The following is a 15,661-nucleotide window of genomic DNA, read 5'->3' on the forward strand; positions in this document are numbered from 1 at the left end:
TTATTTGTTCATTTTCTCTTGGATCACAAACTCATGTTTCAAGAGCCAAAAGTATAGTAATGGGTTGATAGTGCACTATTTTCTTCTGCAGGTTCTCATAAGGTTGAATTTATGATTAATAACACTGCACAGCCCTTGTAAGCAAAAAAAAAAAAACAACCCTCTGAAACTGTAGGATCTCACTAATAAGTTCTGTTAATGATTCTTTTTTCCTTTGCTTATTGCAATAGTGAAAAAACAATAATGTATAAAGCTAATGGACTAAAACTAAAAAATACAGCCAAACCAAGGGAAAAATTAATGACTTTTCACACCAAGATATGAATAAGAATAAATTATACCAGAAGCACAATCTGGCTTAATTGGTAATAAAACAGAATGTGTGGAATGATGGGAAATCTGCCACTGATGGGTTCTGGAGCCCTGGATGTACAACAACTCGCACTGTAATTGGACAAGTGGTAACACGTTCATTGAATTCTTCTGTGCTTTGAAAACAAGAAATCTTCAAAGAAGTCTTCCAATATGTTCGCTTTGAAAGTCAGTAATTTAATACTAACACTGAGTGTGAGTTAAACTAATGCACACAGATTAGAAGACTTTGTATGGTGAAGCTCTCCCTGGAAAATTATCATTGAGCAGAAATGTTGGGAATTAGCATTTCTCAGTCACTTCAGAAACGTGAAATTTGTCAGAAAAAAAAATCTTAACAAAGCAAGCTTAAAAGATAATCCATCTTTTTTCCTGTACTTCCTGAAGAAAAAAAATTAGGAAAGAAAAAAAGACACTTTCTCCTCCTAACTGTGACTCCTCTGAGAAAAAGACCACATATCTGTGATTACAAGAAAGCCCTGCTGAAAAAGGAATTTGTGACAAGTGGAAATACAGTTGCCGAACTAAGAAAATCAGGTTGAGTGATGATCTGGTGTTGTTTTCCTTGTTGTTTTGTCAGTTAGTTAGTTACTTTTCCATAATTGTCTCTTAAATCAGTAAATTCTGCGGCACAAAGAGATTTTATTTCATGTTACCTATCTGTTCTACTTTAAATATCAGTGGTAATGCAGGAAGTTCATAAATGTGAATACTCAAGAGGTTTACACGCATCACTGAGAACAGTAAAATGAATGACAGTAAAATGAATGGTTACACATCTGCAGTCTGAACTTTGAGATGAATACAAGCAAATCGTGAATGTGCATTTTTCAATTGATTGTGCTCATTATTTTCCATTGACTCATGACTGTTGGCAGAAATGAATAATACATTTTAATATAGCATAGAGGTTCAACAATCAAATCCAAAGATTATGCATGGGTATATATCCATCTTCTGTGCATACATAATGTTAAAGCTATAGGTTGTCATCTGTTTTTAATACTAAAACACCAAATAATTTATAATGCAGAACTGTAAAATATATATAGAACACTGCATCAATCATGTACAAGTACTAGTGCTGTTCAACATTTCTGTAAATCCTCCATTAAACTTAGATTTGAGACTGAACCAAAGACTTATATGCATCAAGTCATGATTGCTTGGAACACTGAAAGAGACATAAAATGCTGCTCTATTTCAGGTCAAGATTACTTGCAGTTCACATCGTTATTTCAAAGAAAACTAGTGACTGAAATACAGCACACTCCACATTAAAGACAGTGCTTATTTCTTCTCCTTAATGCAGGATGCAAACTACTAAATGGCAACTGGGATATCGGCTGACTGGACTCCTAAATTATTTGATGCCATCAGTATTCTCCTAACGTAAGCAAAGAAGCAGCAAAGCCTTACTCAGCCATTTAGTAACACTGTCACATAAGAAGGAATAAATATCTGAATACTAACAGTCTTGCTTTCATTTATGCATTCAGTATCAAGTCCACAATGGACCGTAAACCATTAGTCAAGACAGTGACCTCTTCTATATGTAAAACACACAGAAAAATTAAACTTCAACTATTATATCTTCAGTGGCTGCAAGGAGTGCACAATTCACGTATCACCGAAGATGATTCCATAATAATATAATATCTTACCAGCATAAAGAAGAACTACATTGGAACTTCTGTAGTGTGCTTGTATTTACTTGAGCAAAGCTTTCAAAAATGTTGATTTTTGGGAAAATTAAACATAACACTGAGAAAAGTAGTGGTGACACATTCATTCCCAATCAACTTGAGAAGAAGGGGATCCATGCAAATATGCACAACAAATTGCTCTAACAACAGTTTACTTCAGGTACAATTCTAAAACTACTCTGCCATAGGAATGTTCACAACTTCTGAAGTATTTTGGCAAAAGTATTAAGTATTCAACATCTGTAGAGCTGTTGCAAGTTCCTGAGTTATACAAATAATAAAAAGATGCCTTCTTTTTGGTAGCCTAGTTCTCATGTAAAAATCCTAGTAATAGCATCCACAGGGAACCAGAAACTTGGCCCTAAAGTAAGATGGAGCAGCAAAAGGCTTATTTCAAGCACCACTGCTAACGTAGGCTCCAACTCTTGTGTTAGGATGAAATCAAGCATAGCAGAGCTCACTCTTTCCAAACCATGTGTTGGCTTGGGGGGAGGTGGGGAATTCTCTGTCAACAGTTTTAATGGAGCAGATGTGACTCACTGCACATTCATTTAAAAATCAGAAACTCAGGTCTCTCTTTTTTCCATTGAATCAGTTGCAGCAGCACTGGGGGCAGTAGCACGGGAGCAGCAGTCCTTCAGAAGATGTTTCTGCTGTTAGTAAAATCAGTTAGATTAAATCACACAATCTGACACTGCAGTTTCACAACGTGGAACTCAAACCTTGGCTTTTGTTTGTCTCTCTCGTGCCATGCAACATCCTTACTTGACTCGTCTTCCACAGCTCATATCTTCTGTGATTCATGGATCACAGAAAAAAGTCTGAAATTAACTTAATCAGTACACTATCCCTATAAATGTTCCTATTTTTTTTTCTTTTTGTCACTGAAGAACACACTTCATTTGTAAGTGTTGCCTCAACAAACCAAATAATCTGAGATATCTTTGATCAACATATTTTGAATGCTGACAACATCCGTTAGACCACGTTTGGGTTTTTTGCTTGTTATCTATTGTAAAGATCAGGAAAAGATATTTTTCATTTTCTTATATCTTTCATTTTCTCATTTAAATTCTTTAGCCCAATTCAATAATCATCCATTAGAATTTCAACACCATGTAGTCCTATTGTGGCCCATTCAATTAATTTCAAAAATATCTTGGGAAAATACTAGTGCCAAATGGTACCCTCTTAAGTTTTCAACATTCAAATGCTATATTAAAAATCGTAACTTAGAACTTGCCTCATTGACATTTGCCTGCCAAAATATATATCCTGCATTTAGTCCCATGGTGATTTTTTTTTTTTTTCCCTTCATGTTAGCTTTAATTATAAATTCAAGGGAAAGCTCCTATGCAAGTAACATTCCATTCCAGGGTGACAATGTACAGAGCGTATTCTGCAATGCTGGAATGTATGCGGGGACCTGATGAGCAACCAGCACTACTCACTCTCCCATCTGGCAAATTGGTCAGCCTTGGGCAGGGCACATGGTGCAAAGCATTGCATGTAAGGAGACTGTAGCGACAGGCAGCCCCAAGCTAAGCAATGCAGTCAATACACTGGAAGGAAGGGAAGCCATCCAGAGGACCTGGACAGGCTGGAGAAGTGGGACCATGAAAACCTAATGAAGTTCAACAAGGCCACGTGCAGGGCGCTGTACTTGGATCAGGGAAATCGCAGGTGTTTATACAAGCTGGGGGAAGATCTCCTTGAGAGCAGCCCTGTGGAGAAGGACACAGGGGTTCTGGTGGACGAGAAGCTGGACATGAGCCAGCAGTGTGCGCTTGCAGCCCAGAAGGCTAGCTGTGTTCTGGGCTGCATTAAAAAAGAGGTGGCCAGCAGGGGAGGGAGGTGCTGTCCCCCTCTGCTCAGCTCAAAGGAAAGGTTGAGGGAACTGGGCTCGTTTAGCTTGGAGAATAGAAGACTCGGGGAGACCTCATTGTGGCCTTCCAGTACTTGAAGGGAGCATATAAACAGGAGGGGGAACGGCTGTTTACAACGGTGGATAGTGATAGGACAACAGGGAATGGTTTTAAACTGAGACAGGAGAGATTTAGGTTGGATATTAGGAGGAAGTTTTCACCCAGAGGGTGGTGACGCACTGGAACAGGCTGCCCAAAGAGGCTGTAGATGCCTCATCCCTGGAGACATTCAAGGCCAGGCTGGATGTGGCTCTGGGCAGCCTGGTCTGGTGGCTGGCAACCCTGCACATAGCAGGGGGTTTGAAACTAGATGATCGCTGTGGTCCTTCTCAACCCAAGCCATTCTAGGATTCTATGATGAAAGGAGCAGACTCTGAAGGAAAAAAGCTTTTTCCCCCGAAATTCACTCTCCTCGTTACTTAGAACAATACTTTTTCATTTGAGATTACTCAGTTAACTTCATTAATTTAGTTGCATGTGTGTAATACTATGGGTAAGTGCTTTTAAAGTAAACGAATACTATTAGATAAAATGTAAGCATTTTACTGCAAATAGAGATATCAATTTATGCCACAACTAGCATCAGCATTATTGACATATTTGCAAGTATCTTTATTTTTATTTAAAAAACTGACAAAGGACAAAACCATGATGATTCCAACATTTTACTCCCTAGACAGAGCTTATAATTCTGCTTGCTAAAATTATGAGTTAAATGGCGTGAGCTAATGCAAACTTAAATGTTGTCAAATACAAATTTTGATTTCTAGAAGTTTCAGGGAAATTTCAAAATTCAGAGAAGAACAATCAAATTATTCTTGAGAGCTATCTATGACCCTGAGATCAGAAAGTTTTAAAACTGTCATTCATTTTCAGTTAAATGATCAGAAATAGATGACAGTAGCAGATATATCATTGAAACACAACAGAGCTGTAACAAAAGTAACTCCTAACTACAGAAGCACCGCTGTTATTTTAAGCTCTAATTTTGCAGTGTTGCCTCTAACAGATTCTAAAAATTCTCTGAAAATTAAATTTCAGTTTTGAAATAAAGAAATGTGTCACTGCATCAAAAATTAACATCTTATAAAATGTGTGCTTTTGGGGCATTCCTTTACATATATTTACTACGACACAGAATCTGATAGAATGGTTCCACTTCAGTATTTTCCAAAAAGATGTTTTCTTCATAGAGGGCATAATCAAGGCTACTCAGAAAATCAGGCAATTATTATCATTTCTTCTCCCTCCATTCCTCCTCCAGCATTTTACCAGCCTAAATCTTATTGCATCAATCTGTCCAAGCCCTATACACTCACATCTTCACAGTGGTTTCAAGGATGCTCAGCAGTATTGTTGTACTGTCTTACAGTCATTCAGAATCTCTATTAAAAATGAGAAAGCATTATTAATCACATTTAGAAACTAGATAAGAGACAAAGGGATGCATGGCAAGGCACAGAATAGCATAGCAGAAGGGCTAGGATCAGAAATAGCACATGGGAGTATCTCTGTGTATGTTCCTATCTTCAGACCATATTGATTGCTGCCAGAAATTGGGAGCAGTTCTCACTGCAGTACATTTCTTCTACACAGCGAAAGAAAGAAAGAGATTTAATTTGGGAACCAAATGCTCAAACTTGCAGCCTTTGTGGCCAGTTGCCTCACAATGAATTAGTTTCTTGCTTAGCAACATACAAGACCCCATTACAGAGGCAGGGACATGAGCTGATCAATGTTGCCTTGCCCATATTAATTACAATGACATCTCTTTTTCTTCTGTGCTTCTTACCCCATTATCTATGTGCTTTCCAGATCCATTAGCAAATGAGTTGAGATATCTGTTAAGCATCCTGGCCACCACATAACCTGCCAAAAAGGGGAAGAGTAAGGAAAGCACAAAGTGGCTCTACCCCTTCTTTTTCTAATTTGTGAGCACCTGACTTTGTAATCATCACAACATCTTTGAGCTCTTTAGGTAATGTCCAACAACGGCTGTTTTTTTCCTTAGGAGCACAGAGCCAGCTTTGTGTGCAGAACCCATTCCTGCAGGAGGACTTCTGCAACATCATGCAGGATATCTAAGGTGAGTGAAGAAGGCAAAGTACATCAAGAGCGATGCACTTAAACTCTAGCACCTTCAAACTATGTGTGGGTGCTGTTCAGGAAAGGGCTATATCTTCTTTATAATGCTAGATGATATTAGAAAAAGGTACTGCTATTAACAATTCTGCTAGTCCAGTTTCTTAATATATTTTCTCCTCATTTTATAGTCTGGTAAGTGAAAAAAAATGTTAGAAAACTCGTGTTAATGCTCATGTTATTCTGCCCCATCCAGCATAGCAGTACTGTGCTTCTCTCTCAGGAGAGCATCCAGGACAGCCATAAGACATACTTCCTTTCTTTTTTTGCTTAAGAAAAAATGAAGAATATTGTATTTTACTTCAGTTCAATCATTTAACTGCACAGAAAACAGTTTCTTGGCAGATAAGTAAGCTGTAACATTCTACCAGGTTGAGAAGCTCAGCTTCACCTTATTCTTCTCCAGCATGCCTCATGTCATGGGAACACAGGCCATGTTAAAGTCTATTATGTACTGCTCTTTGTTTGGCACTATTTGCTTTCATGTGAAATATTTTTATGGCACCAAAAAATTTGCATGAAATCATCTTTTTAAGTTCTATCTTCAATTTCCAAGTCAGCTTTTTCTCCTTACTGTACAAAAATTATACAGTAAAAGAAATTGATACTCAGCACAGCTTTTCAGCCTGTATCCCCAGATGCAGATTAGTTTCACTGTTTTCTGACTTTTGTTGGTTGGCTGGTCAGAAGAGAAAGTACATTTGTGAATGAAAACATTAAAATCTAATGTGGAAGTATATTTGTTGCTGGTAAGCTTTGCTTGTATAGCACAGCATCTTAACTGGAAGCACACTTCATTGAGAAGTCTGTGGGGTAACTTAATATGAAATCTGACAAAGCCTAAAGATAACCTTCATTACATGCATTAAATAAATAAAAAAAAATCAGAAACAACTTATCTTAAAAATGCAATGAAGTCAGACAGTTTTCTATACATAGTAACAAATGTGTAGTAGTTGTGTTAGTGTCATCACTGATGTTTTTCCAAGATTTTTCTTTCTGATTTGAAAGAGACTAACAGGAATTTTGCAGTGGAAAATTGCTAGAACTGTCTCCCAACTTCTGATACCCCCTCTATAATTCCATGCAGGGGGAAATTAAATTCCAAAATAAACAACTAAGCACGGTGGAGAAGAAAACTAAACAGTATCAGTACAAAGGGACACATATCTAGATGCAGTGCAGTCACAGATAAGATAGTAGAGAAGCAATGGGCATGAAGTCATGAAGGGATTTCAGCATGTGTAGGAGTATTCTTGGCAGTGTTAATATAGACAGCACAATTAAAAAGAGCAGCTAAGACAGATGAAAGCAGTCTTCAGCATGGCATGACAACCTATCCAGAATGTTTGGATAGTGTACCCTTAAGTCCAGGTTGACAAGTTTTCATATCACTTACAGATTAAAGGTATCACTGACTCACATACATTGGAAAAGTCCTTCAAGATCATTAACTCCAGCTATCATCTTTGGCCTCCTGAATGCCATCACCAAGCCATGTCCATATTCCATCTCTGGAGTACCACCAGAGATGGGAACTCTATCACTGCCCTGGGCCTGTTCCAAGGCTTGATAACCTTCTTGAAGAAACACTCCAAATGTCCAAACTAAGTCTCCCGTGATGCAACTTGAGACCATTTTATCCCTTTTTTCCTTTTTAGCTTTTTATTATTATTTTTTTTTTTTTTTAAGATCTCTTGTAGTCAGTGTCTGGTTTGCTATCATAGAATCAGAGACTCACAGAATGGTCAGGGTTGGAAGGGACCTCAAGGATCATGAATCTCCAATTCTCCTGCCCCCACCACAGGCAGGGCCACCATTTAATACCAGCCCAGGCTGCCCAGGGCCCCATTCAATCTTGCCCTGAACACCTCCAGGGATGGATAGGAAATCCACAGCCTCTCTGGGCAGCCTGTTCCAGCACCTCACCACTCTGATAGTAAAGAACTTCCCCCTGACATCCAAACCTAAATCTTCCCTCCTTCAACTTAAAACCATTTCCCCTTGTCCTGCTGTTATCTACCTTTTCAAAAAGGTTCAGTACAGATGTTAGTGTCTGTAGTACAGATGTGTCCACATGAGCTACATTCATGCTACTCAACTTCAGTGTAGACAAATCTAGAAGAAAAAAAAAAAAAAGCCACTACAGACACGTTCATCTAAAAACTGTGTCTGCAAAAAGAAAAGTTTGAAAGCACAGTGTAAAGCATATGGGACCTGATGAGGAACACATGCTTGAGGGAGCGTCCATTTTACTAAGCTGGATCAGGAGAGCTCACTTCTCTCCCCACACAAACTGCTTTTCCTGAACTCCTGGAGGACACAACATGAAGTTGTAGGTTGACCTTTCCTGTGGGGACTGGCAGATTTAGGCCAGACTAATCGGAAAGTTCAGGTACAACTACTCACCCAGTTTCACTGTGTAACGAAGCAATACAGTTACACTCTACAGGCAGCTGGAGGCAACAGTGTTATGTGTAAATGGCACTCATTCATCTTCATAAAGCACTAATGCCAGAAGGCTAAATCCTAATCTAAGCAGGCACTTTAGTTATCCACTGTTTCAAGGCCAGTTATTTCAGAAGAGCATCAAGACATCAATAACATCTTCATCCACAACTGCTGTTAACAGGAGCAGACTGTAGCACAGCAACCCAGTAGTTGGTCAAGACCTTTACTGTCAGCTCCTCATCCCCTCAAATAGTGGTTTGCTGCACAGGGAGCAAAGATTTGCTATACAAGCACAAAGTGGAGAGGCCTCTCAAGGATGGCTTACAACAGCTTGTCCAGCAAGTGACCAGAAGGTTTTACACACATTCCTAACCTGTATTCTGAATAATGCACTCCAGGGAGATGTTCCATGCATTTTGCTAAATCACAGCCAGCACACAGGTTCAGAACCAAGGCAGCTCTTCAGCATGTTCAGCTGCCTTGAGAGAATAAAGACAAATAAGCTAATTCTGCCTCAGACAATTGCAGTTCTAGCTGGAATCAAAACGGTGAAGCAGGGATTGCATCTGGGCTAATTTACCAAGGGAAGAAGAGAGTGACTGAAGAACAGACAGTTCTGAGCAGAAGGGTAAGAATCCTGTGCTGCTGTCTCTCTGTGGAAACCCTACAGACATCCTCTCCTGTGCTCCCCATGGCAGCTCAGACCTGGGTTCATGAGCCCAACTGAAACTCCAGGCGCTCAGGCAGCACTTCTCACGACATTTCATCTAAGAAATTTTTCTTGAGGTGCTTTAACAGAAAGCATACAGAGACAATACATTATCTCATCTGCAGTGGGAGCATCACAGAAAAGAGCAGGACTGCAGTGTCCATTGCATTGTTTGCTAACATATTTCATCTGCAACATCAAGAGCAACTGTGAGGAGGTGGAAAGAGTTCCACTTCTATCTCTTTTCAGTCTTGGAGTCTGACATCCAAAGTCATGGCATGGAGAAACCTACTCAACAGATATACCTTACCAAAGCTTTTCAAACTGCTGGGCAGCTAAGTCCCTGCTGCATGTACCAGCAGGAAGCTCACAGTGATGAGCAATAACTCCTCTTGTGACTAACCGCTTTGCCACCATCCTTCCTAAGATCTGGACTATTCCATCCAAATAACAGCTACTATTTTATCATAATTAGACCGTAGGTGGTGGTTCTCCTTCTCCTAAGGATATCCCAACATGCCATACACAAATAACTAGTACAAGCACAAATATACAGAGCAATAAAAAACAAACTCAATCTTCTAAAAATTGTGCTATCAAATTGCTGTAATGAAATAGGAGATGAAGATTTTGCAGTATGTATCATATTCAAAAGGGCAGTGAGCAAGTGAATCTTCCTATGTCTGACACACTGCTGTTCCATTAGCAGGCTGCCTCTCTATACATCTGCCACAAGAATGCCCTTTAACATTCTACAGATATGAAGTAAAAACCTTTGATACTGTTGAAGATTGTGGTATTTGAATGATAATATCCCAGTATTTAATATAATTAGTGCACTTACCTTAAGTCTGTCTGAAAGTATAAAAAGAGAGAAAGTCAAATGAGTACTAAGAGGAATAGAGATGTGGGTCAAAGAGAGTGGCATGATCCTTCTGCTGTTCTGGCACTCTCCTTCTACTTAGTGTGCTATATTTCCAATTTTGTTTTGCCTTTTTAAAGTTATTGTTATTTTCAAAATGTTGGACACAGCAATTACAAATATTCAGATGAATCTCTCACCATACTGACAACCATAGCATCACAAACCTGGAGCCAAATCCAAAGCTGTTCTTAGGCGTTTTAAAATGTATGACTGTGACTACAGCCAGATCTAAGAGTGTAGCGTGCAAAAGGCAGAATATTTACAGTTGTACATTACTGAACATGAGATATGAATATGCACGTGTAAATATGCCAGTGGTTACATGTTGTCAGACTGGATTTCCCATTTCTTAAGAAAAATCGCAGTCTCTATGGCCAGATCCTGCAGAAGCACTCACGGATGAACAAGCAGAGCAGTATGACTTCAGATTACAGCTGTAAGCAGAGAGTACACGCAAGGAAGCTATGCAGCATAGGCTGGTTTTTGCTCACAGATGTAAGCACAGATTGCTAAAATGGGGGAGCTGAAGGGAAGTGTAAAGTTCCTGATTATAGCTGCATTTTCAAGGACAAGTTCCAGATTAATATAGTAATAATAAATGCGGAAGAGAGGAAGGAGACGTCATCCAATGCTTAGTATTGAGTTTAAAGGTAAATGAGACAATGTCTTTTTCTCCAATACAAACAAGGGAAAACAATGCCAACATTTCAACTACAAACTGAAAAGGAAATGCTTAGAGCAAACATTACAGAGCTAATATGATGCTTCACTAGCAAAATGTATTTCCACGTTTGACTTGATAATTATTTATAAAGTGCAAGCCAACCACATCCATATTCAGAACAAATTTTTGTAAATGCTTCTTGACTCACATGAAAACAAACCCAATGAAGGATTTTCCCAGCCACCAAATGGTGACAGCTGAATGGCTTTCCTTCTCTTAAATAGCTGCAGGATCTCCATACTTCTGGAACTTGATTTTAGAAGTGGAAATTACAATTCCATCTCAGGCAGGTAAGCAGCAAGTGATATTTCTGCTACAATAATTAATTATTTTTTTTTTCCCATCAGTTAAAAAGTCTCTTGAGATCTTAAATCAATAAGGCATCCTGATGTATACGTTCTATTCTCTTGTTTTCAATGGTTCCATGGTGCACATAATTCCACTGCACAACCACATTTGCATTTAAAGATGAATTCCCTGGTGTTTGCTGAGCACCTGCTCCATGTAAGCCTATCTCCTCTGCCTCCTCTGAGGAGCATATACATCTGCCAGGAAAAAAGCAAGCCCAGACACAATCTTCCCTCATATCCTCCTGCAAACTCTCTGAGGATTGTTCCCTGCAGTTTGGCCATGGCCCTGTTCTGACCATTTTTGAGAAGAAAATCCCTGTGCCCTTCCAAAATCTATTACTTTCCAACATGTTTTTAACAATTTTTTTCCCCCCACATGGCAGCAAAAATATACACTGACAGTATATTTAAAAAAAAAAAAAAAATCACTGTATTTTCTAGGTAATTTACAGGACAGTATTGGTAAACCGGCTCCTTGCAAATACTTGAATCTGAAAATTGGGAAGTTTTCTTTTCCTTACTTGATAATAATTGAGATGGCTTTATAATGTCCCTTCTGCCATGCCACTTTTAAGTGTAGCCAGAAACAGACATAGCTTTACTCTCAACAAATGCATCAAGATTTATTTATTTTAAACAAATTTAAAATCAAACTGTAAATAAAGCTGGAATCAAAATGGAAAGTGTTCCCCTTCTGCCCCCTCCTCCCTCCTGCAGAGCCACAGATGTCTGCTGAAGCTCCTGGCAGCAAGAGAGGCAGACAGCATGGAAACAGCTCTGCTGCACGCCGCCCCATCCTCAGCCAGAGCAGTCAGACAGAGGGGAGGGGAGGCAGCATGCTGCATTCATTGCTCAGCAGCTGCTGGGACTGCTGGTCTTTATGCATGTGCCCATACAGCGTCACTCTGCACCCCATGATGCCACAACCACAACTGCCAGCATCCCTGCCCCACTGCCAGCACGTCACATCTGTGCTGCTCTGTGACAGCTGCACATCCCACGCAGGACTGCTCTCATGTTGGCACCCCAGCACAACATCAGGACAGTGTGATTTGCTCATCTTCATTTCAGAGAGCAGGCAGTAAGGCAGCTGCAGCAGGGCTGCCATGCTTCCCCCTTCCTGGTTCTTCCTGCTATCCACACAGGATGCAGACAGTGCAGGGATGTACTGTGTGAGAAGGTGATCTGTGAGAGGCAACCTCAAGAATGCACAGGAAGAGGAGATAACCCCATCATGCTGCATCCACTGTATGCTACTAGCTCCACATGGGACAAGTGGTAAGGCCAGACAGCGGAAAGGCAGAAGGGCAACGGGACAGGCTGAGTTGCTCTGTTAATACATGCCAAGAGTGATGAGATATTTACAGAACCACAGAATATCCTGAAGTGGAAGGGACCCATAAGGACTACACCGAGTCCCACACCCAGCCCCATACAACAACACCCAGACCCACACTGTGTGTCTGAGTGGTGTCCCAGTGCTCCCTGAGCTGTGGCAGCTTGGGGCTGTGCCCACTGTCCCATTAGGCTGTGCCATACCCACAGCCTTGCCCTCACCTCATGTGCCCTCCCTGACACATTCTCTGAGAGACCAATCAGTCTGGCCTTGCAGTACTTTACTAAGGATAGTAATTGTGAAAAAACACTGCTGCCTTGTAGGATGATAGCTAAATGTGTGTACGTAGGTACTCGGGATGCTGGTTCACAGAATCACAGAATGGCCTAGGTTGGAAGGGACATCAAGGATCATGAAGCGCCAACCCCCCACCACAGGCAAAGCCAGCGACCTCCACATTTAATACTAGACCAGGTTGCCCAGGGCTCCATTCAACCTGGCCGTGAACACCTCCAGGGGTGGAACCTCCATTGGTTCCTCAATAATGAAAAAAATACACAAAAACTTGCCTATCACTTCATCCACAGTATTGGGAGAACTGTTTGCACCTGCAGAAGTGTCACTCAGCCACCCAGTGCAGCTGGTCTGCCTTCCACATGTCTTTGTCAACGCAGAACTGAGTCCCAAAGAATTCAGGTCAAATTTACTCGCTTACCACATCATTTTCTGTCCTTCAAGAAAAAAAAAAAAAGAATGCTGCTGAGGAGAGGAGCTTTTTCTGTCTAATATAATTCACTGTCTTCTCCAAGACCTCCTCACCTGAAAGTCTGCTTATCTCAACAAGCTGCTCTGGCAGGCCAGTCCCTCAGAGCCTCCCCAGATACGGAGGTGGATCTTCACTACCCCTCCTCTGAAAGAAATGTTCCCATTCCACCAGTCTTCTCTACAAGACACAAGTCACATTTCTGTTTGAGCCAACAACACAGATCAAAAACCACAAAGGTCTGGAGACGGACAGATCTGGTTTATGATAATGTTAATGAAATGGTGTGCAGTTTCTGACAGAGCATGCAGACAAAACACTACCTTGTGAAGGATGCTGAAAATGATTATTTTTCACATTAGGTGTGTGGGTGCTATATGCAAAAATTACTGTATAACTTGTGAACTCTCACTGGAACGGTGATACAAGTTGCTTCTTGACAACAGGTCAGGCCAAATTCCAATTGTACTCACATTCAGCCTTTCTCATCAGTTCCCACTGAGGGTCCTTTCAAATCTGCTCTCAACAGCAGGGCTCTTGTTCAGATGCAAAAGCCTCAGGTGTGGCTACAGCATGCCATACCCAAAGCCTCAGCAGCACAAGAAGCCCAGTGGCTTCCTATGCTCACCAAGCAGCATATGAGCTGCCTGCAGCAAATCGTGGACTAAAGATGCCCACGCTGACCAGCAAGGCAATGGGCCTGAATACTCATAGCTCGTTAAAGGCACGTGCAGTACAAGATGTAGCAAGACGACTTGCCTCCATGGTTTCTACAGAGCCACTAGCAGGCTTCAGTTAAGTTTTCTGTTTCTTTGCTTTGTTTCATTTTTTGTCGAGAAGTGGTGCTAACTGATCAATGCGTCTTTAAGCATGTGGCTTCGAGCCAGCAACTGAAATGCTATGAGGTAGCAACACCGACAGCGAAGCCCCCGTCTGTCTGGGAGCTGACTTGTGTGCCGTCCTTCCCGTTTGCTCATAAAACAGCTCGAACAGTCTGCTACAAGAAAGAGGTTTGATCCCGGCTTCGCGCCCTCGGACCGCGGTTGACCCAAGGTGCTGTTTTTCTACCGGAGAACTCTCTACGCGCTTCCTCGCAGCTACAAACGCGTACCTTTTGCTCGGTTTCCCACCCGATTCCGACGCCGGGGCTGCTGCCCGGAGGAAACGCCGGGGCTCGCAGCGCTCGGGCTGCGGAGGCTGCACCGGGAGGCGCCCGCGGTCGAACCCCCGCCCGGGCTGCACGGCGCGGGGCTCCCCGCTGTCTTCCCCGCTTCTCCGCAGCCCCCGTTCCGCACCCCTCCCGCCCGCAGGCCCACAAAGCCGCTCACCTCGCCTCACCCCGCGCCACGCTCCGCTCCGCCGTTCAGCGGCCGCCGCCGGCTGATGGAGCCGGGGAAGGACCCAGGTGCCGCCTCCTCGCGCCGGTGCGGGCTCGGGCCCCGCCCTCGGCCGCTTCCCTTCCTCCGGGGGTGGCCCCGCCGCGGCCCGGCGCTCTCCGCGCTCGCAGCGCCGTTGCGGACAGTCCCGCTGCTGCGTCACAATGCGGTCGCGCCGCGCTCCGCGGGCTCGGCCCCGATGCGAGCGGCGGGGCGGCGATGGTGCGGAATAGCGCCCGGGGGTCTCTCCTTCAACCTACCCCCCACCCTTCCCTTTATTTTCCGCCCCTTCCCCCGTTTTCCCTCCTTTCTCCGCCCTTTTCCCCTCCCATTTCCCTCTTGCTCCCCCCTTTTCTCCCCTTTTTCCCCTTTCCCTTTCCATTTTTGCCCATTTCTTTCCTTTTTACATTATTTTCATTTTTTTCTCTTTTTCTTCTCTTCCCCCGTTCTTCCTCCCTTTTCCCGTTTCCCTTTTTTTTTTCCATTCCATTCCATTTTTCCTTTTTTTCTTTTTTTTTCCCTTTTTTCCATTCTATTTTTTCCCCATTTTCTCTTTTTCTTCCTTTTTCCTTCCTTTCCTCCCTTTTTTTTCTTTAATTTTCCACACTTTTCCCCTTCCTTTCTTCCATCTGTTCCATCTTCCATCTCCCACCGCCCCTCCATTCCCAGCCCCTTTTTCCTTCCTCTCCCCTGCCTCCCCCCTGCCCCTTATCCCCGCTGCCGCTCCGCCCGATGCCGCAGGTGCCGTTTGCCCGCGGCGCTGAAGGGATCTCCGCGGCCGCTCGCTGCCGTTACCCCTAGCCCCACTCCCCGCACATCCTCCTCTCGCACTGCGTTTTTGCAGCGTGTGGGAGAGAAGCCTGAATGAGGTCTGCTATGAAT

General features: G+C 42.4%; 1 protein-coding gene across 2 annotated transcripts in view; it reads right to left on the reverse strand.

Annotated features, from left to right (window-relative positions):
* SNCAIP (synuclein alpha interacting protein) overlaps positions 1 to 15,064 on the reverse strand; it is an 84,201-nt gene extending 69,137 nt beyond the window's left edge. For both annotated transcript variants that reach the window (XM_085213456.1, XM_085213455.1), the window contains exon 1: positions 14,732 to 15,064. The gene's annotated coding sequence lies outside the window, so the exon portion shown is untranslated. The remainder of the gene's footprint in view (positions 1 to 14,731) is intronic.
* Between the last annotated feature and the right edge of the window lie 597 nt (positions 15,065 to 15,661).

The sequence above is a fragment of the Meleagris gallopavo genome, chromosome Z (assembly GCF_905368555.1).
Source record: "Meleagris gallopavo chromosome Z, MGAL_WU_HG_1.1, whole genome shotgun sequence".
Taxonomy (NCBI): domain Eukaryota; kingdom Metazoa; phylum Chordata; class Aves; order Galliformes; family Phasianidae; genus Meleagris; species Meleagris gallopavo.